This window comes from Heterocephalus glaber, unplaced genomic scaffold, assembly GCF_053883595.1.
Source record: "Heterocephalus glaber isolate CG9 unplaced genomic scaffold, H.glaber_assembly_v1.0 deba00001869, whole genome shotgun sequence".
NCBI classification, from domain to species: domain Eukaryota; kingdom Metazoa; phylum Chordata; class Mammalia; order Rodentia; family Bathyergidae; genus Heterocephalus; species Heterocephalus glaber.
Window position 1 is genome coordinate 80,648 of NW_028258507.1, and position 16,543 is coordinate 97,190.

Consider the following 16,543-nt stretch of genomic DNA (forward strand, 5'->3'; position numbering starts at 1 on the left):
GATAAAAGGAAGAAATGAGGAAGCACGTGATGACAGAATGCAGGGAAGAAAGAATAAAAAGGGAAAAGAAGGAATAAAGAATGAAGGACAAAAGGATGGGAGAAAGGAAAGGAGGGAGGGAGAAAGAAAAACAGGGCAGCAGAAGAGAAGGAAGGAAGGAAAGTAGAAAGGAAACAAGAGAAAAAAGAAAGAAATGGAAAAATACATGAGATGAGAAAAAATAAGATTCCCCCAAATTACAGCAAATCTCAGAATTACTTTGGGCACCATATCACTTGTAACCAAATAAAGGTAGGAATATGTACTTAGTGTCAATTTCTAGTTATACTGCATCTCAATCTCATGCTTTACCTTCAGAAATTCTGTGAATGAGAGAAAACGCCTGAAAGATTAACTTACAATAATAAATAAAGTCATACTGTAAAATAAGAAGCACAGATCTGACATGGTAAGTACTCCGATGATTTTTATTCCCTTTAATCTGGGAAAACTAGAATACCACCCTATTATGTGAAGAACATTAACATCAACCAATTATTTTGAAGAAGATCATATCTGCCCATGATATATGTGTTTCTATTATTTTAGAAGTCTCACAAATGTATGAGAAATTTTATTGAATTTGAAATTTTGGGCACCATACATAAAAAGGCAAATGCAAAGAAATCCCTGAGTGAGTTGTTGAAGAGAAACAAACATAAAAATATATATGCAGAACAAAACTTCAGTGGTTTAAAAACACTAGAAATCAAGCATGTCATTTAGGAGAGAAAAGGAGCCATTATATTGAAATTCACAGCATTTGTCTTAGGGTTTGTAACATACCCTTAGTTTTGAGGTCAGTTGTTCATAAAGAACCACAGGCTACTCTGCTGAGGAGTCTCCTCAGGGATCCCTTCACATCCTTGTTCCTCAGGCTGTAAATGAAGGGGTTCAGCATGGGGGTCACCACAGTGTACATCACAGAAGCAACAGAGCTTTCATGGGAAGAATGGGTCCCAGCAGAACTCAGGTAAACTCCAAGTGATGTTCCATAGAACAGTAAGACCACACAGAGGTGAGACCCACAGGTGGAAAATGCTTTATACCTGCCTGCAGTAGAGGGCATCCTCAGTAAAGAGGAGACAATCTGAGAACATGAATAGATGATCCCAGAGGGAGGGAACAAAGCTATCAGGAGTGTTGTCACATATAGAAAGATATTACTAATGAGGACATCAGACTTGGCCACCTTGAGAACCTGAGCCAATTCACAAAAGAAATGAGGGATTTCAGTACCTGTAGAGAAGATGAGTTGCATCATTAGGAGAATATGAATAAGGGAGATACATAACATGATTATCCAGGACATCAGAACGAGGAGTACACAGAGCTGAGGGTTCATGATGAGTGTATACCTCAGGGGGTGGCAGATGGCCACAAAGCGGTCATAGGCCATCACTGTCAAAAGAAAAATAACCACTCCTAGGAAAGTAACAAAAAAAAATAAACCTGAGTTAAGCACTCTATGTAAGAAATACCTTTGTTTTGTGCCTGGATGTTCATCAGCACCTTTGGGACTGTGATGGAGGTAAAACAGATGTCGACAAAGGACAGGTTGGAGAGGAAGAAGTACATGGTGGTGTGGAGTTGGGAGTCAAGGCTGATGGCCAGGATGATAAGCAGGTTCCCAAGCACTGTGACCAGGTACATGGACAGGAACAGTTCAAAGAGAAGGGGTTGAAGTTCTGGATCACCTGAAAAGCCCAGGAGGAAGAATTGTGCTACTCCTGTGTGATTTTCAACTTTCATGTTACTTCTTTGTCTTCTGGAGAAGGAAGAAAGCAATGTTCAATGAACAGGCACCTGGGACCTCACTTGGTAACAACTTTATAATATCATATTTTTATGGATGACTTTCACTCACTATTGTGTTAGATCAATAGCAGTAATTCATTCAGCCTCATGATAGCTTATTTCCCTTTTCAATGTGTATAATCCATCCCACTTCCTCAGTGAATTAGAAATTTATTTATTTCATTTTTATAATTGACTCATTTGTTTTCATTTTCAAATTTTAATTTATGAACATAATCTAAACTTTTTTGTCATATCAGCTTTCCAAAGTAATTGAAGTGGTTGGATGTACTTTCTTGGATAATTTTGTTAGCTCTTCATGGTAGTGTGTCTACCGTAGTGATTTAACAATGATGTTTTTACAGTTAGCCTTTATTCTATGATTCGACAATTCATAGTGATGTGAAAGTTAAATCTCAGTGCCCTAGTTTTCTTTCCAAAAATATGATTTCTACTGAAACGCTGGTCTCAAGGGTTAAAGATGTCTTTGTTCTCAGTAAGAATCTCAATAAATGACAGTTATCATTATGGCTATAGATATTATTTTCCTTTCTTACCATAATTATTTTGGATATATAAAATTCCAAAGGTAGAAGACTGTAATTTGTAATGTGGATTCTTGAGTCAGACATAATGGAATGGAATCCTTGTCACCCACATAACATCTTTGTGGCCTTGAGAAAGTAATTTAAGCTCTGCAAATACTTCATCTCTACAATAGGAGTAGTACATGTTCACTACATGGTATGATTTAAAAATTTAAATCAACAATGTTATTGTTCTCCTTTTTGGATAAAATGACCATCTCAAAGAAGTGAATTTCTGTTCTTAATATTGCAATAAGTATTTCTCGGAGGGCTGATATTTAACAATATGTACTTAAGCTGTGGTTATAGTCATGGATGGAATTCTGATGATTATAAATACAATTGTTTGTTTTTACCTTTTTTATCCACCACATGGATTTCTAATTAACAAGGGTCTCTATGAATCCTTCTTTGCTAGAATACTTGTCTGACGAGTTCCACCTAGAAGAAAAAGCATGTGGACTATGCACACAGAAGAAAAAGAAGGCACAACACCTTTAAAATCATAAAATAGGCTTGTATGTTTATGTGTTTTTGTGCCCATGATTTTGATTTTGTATGTACACTTAAAATAATCAAAGTTAGTGGCCAACTTATATATGGATGCATGGATTTGATTACAATTTTGAAAAGTTATACAAATAGAATTATTCTATAAACATTAAAAGGCACAATAATGATTCACAAAGCTTGTTATATCCTACATGACATAAAATATCAGTCTTAAGAATGCCTAGAGATTTTTGAATAATATAAGACAAAAAATATTATTGCTGACCAGTTTATTCTGTAAAGATGTGTAAGGTTCTTTCTCTGAAATAAGAAAATTAGAATTCAGAGAGAAAGTATGGGTCATTACCAATCAGAAGAGATGAGATAGGAAAAAATCACTTTAGGCTGAGAGAAGAAAATGGGTGATTTCTCTACCAGACACTGAGCTGTAAGTTGTGAAAATTGTGGACCAACATTTGTCTTGTCAGGAACTTACATGTTCCATTTCTTATCATATGTTCTGAACAAGTACATATGTCACAACCAAAATGTCTGCTATAACACATAAAAGAAATCTTCGAGGTGAGCACAAGCTTTCATATAGATACAAACTAAGAAGTAAAGTTAAATAAAATGCACCCATAGCTGTTTTAAAGAAATAACTCACAATGACCAAGTAATGCCACTTATGAAAATGAAATTGTGCTTAACATGAGAATGTTGATCATACTAATTCATCACAAAGTATATCAATCAATATAAAGCCTAACCATAATTGCAATAGAAAAATGTGTTTGAAAAAATGTAAAGCACATTTACCTGATGAGCGACCAGGCTGGAGACTGTCAGTAAACAAAGAAATCAAAGATGTCTTCCTAACTCACAAGGAGTATAGCCAACAGGAGATGTTACATTAAAATACTCTAGGATTTCTATTAAATTAATAAAAATGCAAAGACAGCCTCTCAAATTTTAATCATTTGATATTTTCTTGAATATGTTGAATTGGTTATTAAACATCAGCAACAACTTTATTGATAGTCGCTATTATAGACACTAAGATAAATTGTAATTATAATAAATCAGACAAATAAGAGCCATTAAATGGAATTTTCCTGTGGAAATAACTAGGGAATATGAAAACAAATACCACTTAAATTGGAACAAAGTAGACAATACCTCATGCCTAATACATTTTCAGCATCAATAATAAAACAATAATTAAATGCAAGAAATCTGACAGGGGAATACAACTTGAGAGTTTTGAATTTCTAGTGTGAAAAGGAAGTGGTAGAGCAGCAGAAAAAGAGAGTTATTCACCAAAACCAAAGTTCCTTCAAAGTACAAAGTAAGAGACTTCATCATTATAGACTATATACTATATGTGGGAGTCTTTCAGTGTCACTACTCTAGACATGAAGCCCTATGCCCCTGTTCCTTTTCCTTTTTCTCCTTCCTTCAGCTGCTTGTCTTCTCTTTTCTGTATACCTTTACCTGTCCTTGGTAGTACACATGGACTCGCTCCAACAGTTACCACTGAATCTTTTTATTGTACACACTATGTCCCTAAAAACCCACTTGTGAGACCATAGAAGTACAGTTGAAGAGCAATAGGGTCTTGTTTACAGGATCTAGCTTCTTAAAATTGGAATCTCAGAGCTGCTAATTAAATTGTTGGTTGGTCTTTCTAGTCTCCAAACAATCCAGCTCCCTTGAGGATCAAAGAAGGAAGAAGAGTGGAAGAATTTTAGTCAGTTTAGTGTTTATTGAGCTAACTTGAAAGAAGATAAATTTATTTCCTCAAAGGAGAAACTTCTTATTTTTCATATGTTTTCAAAGTGATAGGGTTTACTCTAACCAATGTGTGATTCCTTCATGAAAATCAAGCCCAAGAAAGTCTTTCTGTGATATATCTTTGAAGTACAATTTGAGATTTTATGGCTCAGTGTATGACCATAAGGATGTGTAGAAACAGAAACCTTTCATTCTATTTTTGCAATGTTTAAATTTTAAGATCTATACTTTAAATGGTCAAATAAAATTATATATGCTTTTTGTATAATATATGTTTGGAAGTCTAATAAATTTGAAATCAGTAAGTCAGCAAAAATTATCATATGACTTATTTCACCTAGTTATCATTTTTAAGAACATTTAACTTATATCCACTTAGAATTTTCCAAGAATACAATATGTCATCATGAACTGTAGCTAACACACTGTAGAACTGATCTCTTGAAATTATTCATTGCATCTAACTGGAATTTTGTAGCCTTTGCTGAAGGCTGCCTCTACATTATTGCAGCCATTTTAATCACCTTTCTGCTCAGTTTCTAGATAAACTTTGTAAAATCTGCATAGGAATGAGATCATGCAGTTAGGGTTAGTTTTGCACTTCACATATTTCACAGAATAAGTGTTCTAACTCATCCATATTGGTTTGTTTTGATGTGCAACTCTATAGAAGGGTGGCTTTGGATGAAAATAATCTACTGTATAATTCAGAAATACAGAAAGAAGGCTTTGAAAGTTTTCACTATAAACAAATGACAAATGTTTGAAAAGGCAGTTATGTTTAAACTCTTGCAAACATTATACAGTGTCTACATATAGAAAAATATTACTTGGTATGTCATTAAAATTTACAATTGTCATTTTTCTTTGGTCTTTGTATTTTTAATTAAAAATTTCTTAGTACATATTTGTGATACAAAATGAACACATTTTTGTGGAGAGTTGGTGCATGTACATATAGCTTATTAATGCTTTTTATTTCTCTTTCCCCTTATCTTCATGCCCTTTCCCTTTGTCCCAAGATCAGTTTCTCAACTGCAAATGGTCTGCCTTCCTGTTTCCTGTAACAAATCTTTTCTTTTTCCCCCTTTTCTGGCAGTGGAAAATGCTTCAGTATTTTATTGAAAGAAAGCAATAAATAATAATGTGACAAAGAAGCTCAAAAGTAGACTGTGAACTTTGTTACATGATCAGGAAGTTCACAAAGATTAATAGAAAAACAGACCAGTAACAATGCATTGTACAAGTGGATTGAAAGCAGAAACCAAATGTAAAAAGACAACCTGCTTGGACTCTTTTCTCGCTGCCTTTTTAATATTCCATTTAAAAAGTAAAAGTTACACTTGCCACTTGTACAATCCAAAATGGCTACATCATCAAAATCTAAAAAGGTATGATTAGGTTCATCCTTTAAACATGCTTACAAACAAATGTAAAAGGATGACTTATATATGAAAAATAAGGCCTTTACTAGAGTTGCACAATTTTATTTTCAGCATTTCTTGCCTTCATCTGCATATGCACTGATGTCTGTGAGATGTGAGGAGAGTGGATATTGCTTAGTCCTCGCAGAGTAGTTCCAGGGCTCCTGCCACCTGCTGGCAGGATGGAGGCAGAGAGAAGGCTCCAGGCTGGGCCCCACCCCCTGGCCACTGCAGCCTTGCTGAGAGCATTTCCCAACTCATAGCTTCTGGTCAGTCTCTGAAGAGAAGCTTCCCCAGTCCAGGTACAGGGTGAGGAAAAGGGAACCAGTGTGCAGGGAGTTTTATAGTGTTCTGATACAACTGTTCAGTCCCAACTTTATTAAGTGCTGATTTCTTGCTAGAAAAAGTACAGTTCAGGTCAGTCAACCCTAAAATATGACAACAACTCCTTGGAATTAAGTCGGCTTATTTTAAAATGATTATTGTAGAGGTAGGTAAAGGATAATGCACATTGGTTGTGTCATGACGATTTTAGAAATGTAGTAAAATCCCTTTCTCAGTCATGGCTTATCATTTAAAAATTAAACAGTGATAATTGCAATAAGTACATAATTTACAAAAGCTCTATATTTTTTCGTAGGATTTAGACAATCTTGGTTGTTTCAGATCGATCAGCTCTAGTCCCCCTATCCTGCTTCCTGGCTTTCTGCTTCCTTTCCTCAGGGCAGCGATCACTCCACCCCGAGAAGTGTCCTTCACAGCCCAGCTGGGAATTGGGCAGGCTGGGGCTAATGACTGTTGTCAGCTTCCAGAGAAGAGGAACAAGATGAGAAGACAATGACCAAATGTGAAACTTCCCCTCCCTCTTCTCCAAGGTCCCTTCAATTAGACAAGTTGCACAAAGGGGCATTGCATACTGTCAGCCACGAGGACATCTGGGACATGAGAAACCCAACAGGCTCCCAGGATGGTCCTGTGAGCAAACCCAGCAGCACTAACAACAGCCAGGACTAGCTCCACAAAGCAACCAAGAAGTAGGGCAGCAAGTCCTCTATTGGGCATTTGTTTGGCAAGAAGGAAAAGGGCCGGGATGGACAAACTGGCAAAGAATCACGGGGACAAGACAGTGTTTCAGAGGCAGGAAACTCATCTCAAGATGCCTTGGGAATTAGCAAATTCAAAAACAAGCTGAAAAAATTGTAAACTTAGAAAAACACACACACACAAACAACAAAAATAGCACAAGTAGGGGCCACGGATTTAGCTCAGTGGCACCTTGCCTCCCTTGAAAGCACAAGGACCTGAGTTACAAAACAAAAACAAAAAAAAACATAAAAACATGAGTTTCTGGAGGAATCCCTGAGTCAAGGCTTACCATTTGCACAGTGGGATGGGCCAACGCTGGTTGTAAGGCTGGAGTTCTGTGTTGGGATGCTGGCCTATTATGTGGCTGCCTGCAGAGCAAATGTGAAAAGAGGGGCCCTCACTTCAGTCCTGTCAGACACAGAGATCCAGCGTGAGATTGGCACCAGCAATGCCCTGAACAGGCTGAAGCTGTGGCTGGCCATCCAGGAGATCATGTCACTAACCAGCCCATCCACCCAGCCCACACTGAGAACGACACTTGACACCTGCATATGGGGACATGAACCAAGAGTGGATCAGCAATGAGTTGTTGCCCAGCCTGGGATTCCCTCAATACAGCAGCTACTTCATGGACTGCCTTGTGGATGCCCAGATGCTGGACCACCTGTCCAAGAAAGACCTGCAGGGCCAGCTGAAAATGGTCGGCAGTTGTCACAGAAACAGCTTCCACAGAAACAGTTTCCAGTGTGGAATTATGTGTCTGTGAGGTTCAATTATGACGGAAAAGAACTGGAAAGAAGAGAAGAAACTCAGAATGAAATAAAAGATGTGCTTTTTGGAGCAATGATCAGATGATTTTCTGGATTTCACCCATTTGCCTTAAAGAATATGCAAACAATCTTATCGAGAGTGGTGTTCACGTTGCACTTCTGGCCTTAGATGAAACTTTCGATTTCAACGCACTGCCACTGTCGTTCCATATCCCAACAGAGAATACACAGGCTCGAGCTCTCTGGAAAAGAGAGTTTAACACCTTTTAGTCATGGGAACAGGCAGAAGGTGTGATGACAAAAGCTTTAGGACAGCACCTTCATGGAGAAAGAAGTTTAAACCAAAGGGCATTCATGGCCTGCTGGCTGGGTCAGCAGAGATGCTCCCTGCAAACATTTACTCACTTCTTCCATGTCTTCCCTCTCTATGCAGCCAAAGAAGATGCAGATGGATGGCAGTGTATCAGGGACACGGAGGTTGGATTCTGCAACAGTCAGGTCTTACTCTTGCTAAGGCCTCCTGTTGTTACTCACGCTACGTCTATAGATGTTTATGGAGCATTTTGAATTCAAAAGACTACATTTTCAAATTCAGTGGAATCTCTAATCTGTTAATACATTTTATATGGGCCCTAAGATATTTCATTACAGTTTTTAATTAGTGAAACATTCATGAATACCATACAGAAAATATTTTAGAATTTAATGTTTCTTATATTTATGTAAACTTATGACTCTTCATTAAAATACTTAGTTTTTCATGTATATCCAGGCTATAAATATCCTCTTGAGTCAATTCGTGTTCTTATACCTAATTTTAGTCTTGTAAATAGAGCAATGTAATGGTTATATGTATAAATCCTGTGAACGAATATTTTTCCTTTAAATTGTTTATACTTTTGGTTCCTCATATAAAAGGAACAATGTGGTATTTAACCATCAACTTTTTATTTATTTCACTTAAAATTATGACCTCAAAGTGCATCCATTTTTCTAAAATTACGTTTATCTTTATCACTGAATACTGCTTCATTGTGTATATATATATCACATTATCTTTGTAGACTCATTTTTGATAGATACATAGGCAGCCTCCCAGATTTACCTATTCTGATTTGTGCTTCTATAAACAAAAGCATGTATGTATCTTTGCCATATGATGTCATTAACTCATTTGGAAAGCTATCCAGTAAGAGAAGAATTAAGTCATATGAAATTTCTTATTTTTAGTTTTTTTTTTGAATCTCCATACTGATTTCCACAGTGGTTATACTAGTTTACATTCCTAGCAAAAATGTAGGAGGGTTTCTTTTTCTGACTAGCTCACTAGTATTTGTGGCTTTTGAGTTGATGGTCATAGCCATGCTTTCTGGAGTAAAACAAAATCTCAGTGCTGTTTTCATTTGCATTTCTCTAATGAACAAAGGCGCCTCACATTTTCATGTACTGATTGTCCATGTGTACTTTTCCTTCTGAGAAGGGTCTGTTCATACCAATTGCCTATTACTCGATTGGGTCTTTTATTTTGAGAGTACTAGAGTGTTCATGGTTTTCTATATTCCAGATATAAATCTTCCCTCTGAGGAAGAGCTGTCAGCATTTTTTTTCCCATTCTGCAAGTTGTTTCTTCACTCTGTTGGATGTTTACATTGCTGTAGAAAAGTATTTTAATTTAATACAATTCCATTTATTGATGGCTTTTGTAATTTTTTGCACAAATGGAATTCTGTTTAGATACTCCTTTTCAATGGCTATGGCTTTAAGTTTTACCAACTTTATCTTCCAAGAGATTCAGTGTTTCTGTTTTAATATCCAGGTCTGATGTGTCTTGATCTAATGTTAGTGCAGAATGAGGACTATGGGTCTGTATTTAATCTTCCGCACATAGGTAACCACTTTTCTCAGCACAGTTTGAGAAAGAGGCTGATTTTTCTACAGCATAGGAGTTTGGTCCTTTTGTCAAAGATTAAATGTCTGAATGTGGCTGAGATGTTTTCTGCATTCTCTATTCTGTTCTATTGGCCCTCATGTTTGTTTCTCTGTCAATGCCATGCTGTTTTTTTCATTATGCTCAGTAATGTAATTCAAACTCTGGGTTTGTAATGTCCCCTGCTTTGCTCTTATTGCCCAGGATTGCTTTACTCTTCTAGGTTCCTTCTGGTTCCATGTAATTTTTAGAGTTTTTCTTGCTAGTTCTGTGTAAAAAGTCATTAGTTTTTTATTGCAATTCCACGAAATTTATATATCAATTTTGAAAGCATGGTCATTTTGACAATATTGCTTCTACTTATACAGGAAGAAGGGATGTCTTCCTTTCTCTAATGTCCTTTTCAATTTTCATTTTCACAGTTGTATTTTTTTCATTATAGTGGTCTTCCACTTTGGTTAAAATAATTTTGAATAACAAGTTCATGAATATTTCTGCTTGCAAATAATTCAGTTCACAAACAAAAGTTTTCAACAGAATTTTGTTCTGGTGAAAAACATGACCAAAGTCATCTTAGCCACATTAACACAACTACAGACATCTTCTCCAAGATCATAAAACAAATTAAGTTCACAAACCCAAGTACCACTATATTTCATTTGTGAAGCTACTTTGAAAGGGATTGTTTTCACAGTTTACTTCTTCATGTGTTCATTGTTGGTACATAAGAACTCAATTACTTTTATATTTTGATTTTATATCCTGCTATTTTGTGGCAATTGTTTATTAGTTCTAGAGGTCTTTTGCTGACATTGGGGTCTTTTATCTAAAGGATTGTGTCATTAATGAAGAAGGATATTATGAGTTCTTTCTTTCCTATGCATATTCCTATTCTTTTCTTGCCCTTGACTGATTGCTCTTGCTAAAGTTTCAAATACTGCATTGAACAGGAGTGGTAATAGACAAACTCTAGTTTTCTTGCTGATTTTAGAGAAAAAGCGTTCAGATTTCCTATGTAGTGTAATGTTGGCAGTGAGTTTGCCATAAATGACTTTTTTTTAATTTGAGATAACATTAGTCCATACCTATTTCCATCAGGATTTTTCTTTTTTTATCATCAACGAATGTTGGATTCCATCAAGGCCTTTTCTGGGTCTATTGAGATTATCATGTAATTTTTATCCTTGCTTCCTTTTAATGGTGTGTAACATATATTGATTTATATATGCTAAATCATCTTTTCATTCCTGAGATAAAACCAAATTGGTTGTCTTAGATGATATATCTAATTACTTGAAAAAAATAGAAATTCTATTTGAGCCAATTATATCTCTCATGGGTAAATTAAAGATAAAAAATAAGCACAGTAAAGCATACTGCTATATATATATATATATATATATATATATATATATATTTTTGAGCTGAATAAACAAACTAAATTCGTGATCATAGAAAAAGGGATAAAAATGAGGTATAGAGACACAACACAATATATTCAGTCATAAAGAAAAATGAAGTCATGACATTTGCAGGAACTTAGAATTACATACCATCATGTTAGGTGAAATAAAGCAGACTCAGAAATTTTAAAATACCCCACATTTTTCCTTATGAAAGCAGTCAAAAGTAAACAATTTAGAGATAAAATAAACCAGAGGTAGGTGTGTGAAGATAAGGAAGGGGATCAGAGGGACAGGAAGTAAAGTGAAAGGTTTAGGAGGAAAGAATGAAAAGATATGTTATACCTATGTGGCCATTTAACATAATTAACCTTATTATTCTTTATAAAAATATACATATCTAAAAAGGACAATAAAAATCACAAGCTGAGTGGTGTTGAAGGAAAATACATTTGAAAATAATAGTGAAAGAAAGCTATGTCACCTGCTGCTACAAAAAATTTATTTCACTCTAATTTGAACTTTATTCCTTTACGAATCACCATCAGAATATTTACTTTTTTACAAAATCTCATATTAACATCCATACAAATCATAGTCTCTGGTGATAATGCCCAGGTATCAGTATGGTTAACATTCATAGATAATACCTCTGAAAGTGAACCTTGAAGAGCAGTGATATAGCCCCTGGACCAAACCTGGATAAACAGATACCTCAGATGTACTTTTTAAAGGAAATGTACATAAATTTTAAAGAGGGATGACAATTTTAAATATGAAGAGAACTTACCATTTCATGTGGAGGCCAAGGTCTTATCTCACACACTAGGTAAGCTGCTAGTTCATGTTGACTTTATCATGATGGTTATGATAAGATTCTAGAAGGTTCATGCAACTCAGTTAAAATAATCTGAATAAATAATTATTTGGATAGGAAACACAAAGTAAAATAAAAGCCATGTAGCTACAAAAATAATGTGACCAAAGAGGACAAACCTGGAGGTCTGGATGAAGGAATTTTACAAAACAAGCTATGAAAACAATAGGAGAGACAGAGACTACAGTGTCCTGCTCTGCAGCCTCTACAGCATGCTCTTAATGTCCTTGTTCCTTAGGCTGGAGATGAAGGGATTCAGCATAGGGGTGACCACAGTGTACAACATCGAGGCCACTGCACTGTTTCTGGGAGGCTGTGATAGAGCTGAGTTAAGGTTCACTCCAATGGCTGTTCTGCAAAAGAAGCAAACCACTGAGCAGTGGGACCCACAGGTGGAGAAGGCTTTATATTTCCCTCCTGATGATGAGACTTTCAGAATGGAGGAATCAGTTTTATAGTATGAGAAAAAAGATCCCCAGGAGAGGAAAAAAGGCAGAGATAGTACCAAAAAATACATGACTAATAGATAATTGGTAATGGTATCAGAACAGGTAAGATTAAGAATTTGAGAAGGTTCACAGAAGAAATTTGCAATTTCGACATCCTTGAAGTAGACAAAGTGTAAAATTTTGCAGTTGTGAATATAAAAAGCTAAATAAAAGACACCAAAACCAAGAAGGCACACAGGTGAGGATTCATGATGACATGGTATTGCAGAGGGTGACAGATGGCCACAAACTGGTCATAGGACATCATCATCAGGAGCATATCATCCATGCATCCAGAAATGACAAAGAGATATCTGTGTGAGGAAGACTTCATATGAGATGACTCTGCTCTCAGTTTGGATGTCCACAATCAACCTGGGGACTGTGGTGGAGATGAAACATACATTAGCCAGGAATAGGTTGGAAAGGAAAAAGTACATGGATGTGTGGAGGTGGGAGTCACAGATGATGATCATAATGATGTGCAGGTTCCTGAGCACTGTGACCAGGTACATGGACAGGAACAGTCCGAAGATGACGGACTGCAGGTCTGGATCCTCTGAGAGTCCCATGAGATGAAATTCTAAGACACATGTTACATTTTTTGCTTGTGCATTGCCTGGGAAGCTTTAAAACGTAGAAGGTTGAAAAAGGAAAGAAACAGCCACTGATGCTCATGCAATGGTCCAATGTGCTTTGATTTTAGATGTTTAATACTGTGTAAGAGTTAAGCTTCATATGAACACTAATTTAAGGTTAGTTCTTAATAATCAGTGAACACTGTTATATCTATTTATCTCCCAGTTTTCCAACTTTTTGGTGTTTCATAAGAAGCTTTGTTTGGTAATGATGTCTTAAGTTTTGTAACCTCACCTATGGTAGACTTCAAATTTTGATAAATCCAGTTAATTTATATGCACATAACTAATCTCTTCATTGACCACAAGTGTGGCATTCATGTTAATTACATAATGGTCAAATGCTTTAAGAAGTAAATGGTCAGTAGTTAAACAATGGTCAAATGCTTAGAAACACATTTGAAATATTTTTATTTTCTGCATGATTACTTGTATCAAACCTATGCAACCTCAGTAAAATAGTATAGTAACCCAGTAAGTATTTTTCCCCTTCTGTGCCATACACAGAAGGGTCTGGAAATATAATACCTTCATTGATTTTCTGATATTAAACCTTATGTATGGTTGGTTTTAGCACCAGGAAAGAAACCAGAACCCAAGTCTGAATCCTAATCTTCTTAAGAAATTTAATAGACATTCATGTTACCATTTTCTTTCTATATGGATTGCAACGCTCACACCTCACCTACATGCAGGCAAGTTATGTTTATTATGTATTCTGATACATGATGCTTTAATTGGGAAAATTGAAAAGAGAGAAGTACAAAATAATTTCAATGCTGTAAATGTCTCTAACTTCTCATTTTTTAGAGCTGAGTATTACTCCATTTTATATAAAAACCCCACATTTTCTTTATCCAGTCTCCAGTTGGTGGGCTATTGGATTGCAGCCAAGTTTCAGCTATTACAAATTGTGCTCCTATGAGCATGGGTGCACAAAGATCACTGTTGTATGATTCTTTTAATTCTTTGGGGAAGATCCCCTGCAGGGGAATAGCTGGGTCAAATGCAACTTCCAGTCCTAGTTCTTTGAGGTATCTCCATAGAGACATTTATAGCTAAATGGATGCACATTGAGGCCATACTCAAGTGAAATAAACAGGACACACATGTGTAAATACTGAATAGCTTCTCTAGGGTGAGAAACTGAAAGTGTAAATAAGGACTAAAAGGTATAATAGATAATGTGAACTAGGAAGAAAAGGGGCAAAGGGGAAGGGGAAGTGGGAGGGGTAGGGGAAAGGAAAGAAGGGAATGGAATTAATGTGAGAAAATGAAAAAATGGAACCAAAGTCTTTGTAAATAGAGAGGGCTAGAGGGGTTGAAGGGAGGGCAGCGGAAGGGGGAAAAATAAGAACTAAGAGAGATTATGTAAAGGTGCAAATTTTCAATGATGAATGTCATTATATTGTACACCTAAAATGTACCAATAAATTTATCCAATTATTAAAAAAGAAAAAAAATAATTTCAATGCACCTGAACGTACTCTGTATCTATAAAATGGAGACAATACTTACCTGCACGAGGTGTTAGTACAAAAAGGATTTTTAAATAGAATTTAAATTGTATAAAGAAGTGGATCTCAGTCTCCCTTATGAAAGTCCTTGGCCTGGGATGAAAAACACTTTTTTTCTCTGAGTATTTGCATGTGAAATTCTTGGTGGTTGTTCCCTACAGCAGGGTTGAGAAACAGTATCTATGCATATTTTCTTGCAGTTAGAAAATGGTCCATTATTATTATCTATACATATGGACACCAAGACCCATTACTCTTTTTTTTTTTGTATCGGAGATCAAACTTGGGAGCTTGCTCTTGCGAGGCAGGCAGCAGAACTACTGAGCTAAATCCCCAGCCATTACTCATATTTTTAACTGAAATATTTAGTAATGGGTTTCCCATACCAAATATTTGAAAGAAGTTTGACTAATCCACTATAAAATTTGACATTTTACTTTGTTGTCATGAAGCTATGCTCCTTCATACATGATCATAGCCATTGTTCAAAGAACTGAATATAGTGGGTGTTTAGATGTCAAAACATACATGTCAGTATTGACTGTGTATGCATAAGTGACTTCTTTGAGGCTGACCTATAATCACCTAAAGTGAATCTAAGTTTTCTGCAAGATAATAATATCCAGCCATGAAAGGTACTAGATTACTCTGACCAGTTTTCAGGTTTTTCTCTGAAGTACCTACATTGATTTCAAATGCTTTACCTGATCCACCTGAAGGAGAAAAACCATTTAATTAGCTGAGTGCATTATTAAAGAAAAATCATTTAATTAGCGAGTGCATTTTACAAAAATCTTTTCAAAACATTTTTGCCTCTCCATATGGCAGAAATGAATATATCCATGTAATATGTGGAGAAGCCATGGTTATTTGGATTCCACCAATTGTTACACATTCCACTTTATTATGAAGCACCTATATTATTATCTCAAAAGATCCAGGCCTTATCACCTACAACCTATGAGTGGAAATGTACACTGTCAAAAGTATTTCTGATATATATTAATAACCCAGACATAACTATTGGCCAAGGAATTTCAACTTGTATAGAGAGTAATATTTCTACCTTCCTCCAGTAGAGGAGTTAGTGTACTTGTTAGGTAAACAAAAATTTAACATTTAATCCCATGCCTCTGGTCTGCTTCTATAAGCTTAACATGTGTATATTTCTCCACTTGTCTGTGTTGATGTTGTATAATGGAGAATAGCACCCATGTCTACAACATGTGCAGTAACAAAGGATCCTTGGGAAATTAATAAAATTTCATCATATCATTTTTCAAATGAGCAATCCCATCATTATGAAAATAGTGATTTTATTGAAGAAAACAAATGTCAAAAACCTGTGGAAACCAGAATTACCTTGCATATGCAAGGCAGGCAGCAGGACCACTGAGCTAAATCCCTGGCACTCAGAATGATGTGATTTCAAGAAGTAAATCAGCTGAAGGACCTAGATTAATTGCTTACTCTTTTTTCTGACATATGAACATAGCTTTCATGGTATTAAAACAATTGTATATTGCTCTTGACTGAAATATTAGGTCCCTGAAACAGACACAGAAAATTATTTTGTGCCTCTGTTCCATTGGACATACTTAAAAGAGGTGAAAATGCAGGCAGGAAAGCATTTCTTGTGTTGAAGCTACACTGATTACAGCCAATTTTTGTGAACCAAAGAAAGTTATATCCACTGTTCAACAG

General features: G+C 35.9%; 2 pseudogenes; one reads left to right on the forward strand and one right to left on the reverse strand.

The window, feature by feature from the left end:
• Positions 1-793: 793 nt before the first annotated feature.
• LOC147820482 (olfactory receptor 7D4-like) lies at positions 794-1,791 on the reverse strand (annotated as a pseudogene).
• Positions 1,792-7,468: 5,677 nt separating this feature from the next.
• Positions 7,469-8,613, forward strand: LOC147820483 (liprin-alpha-1 pseudogene; annotated as a pseudogene).
• Positions 8,614-16,543: the final 7,930 nt, after the last annotated feature.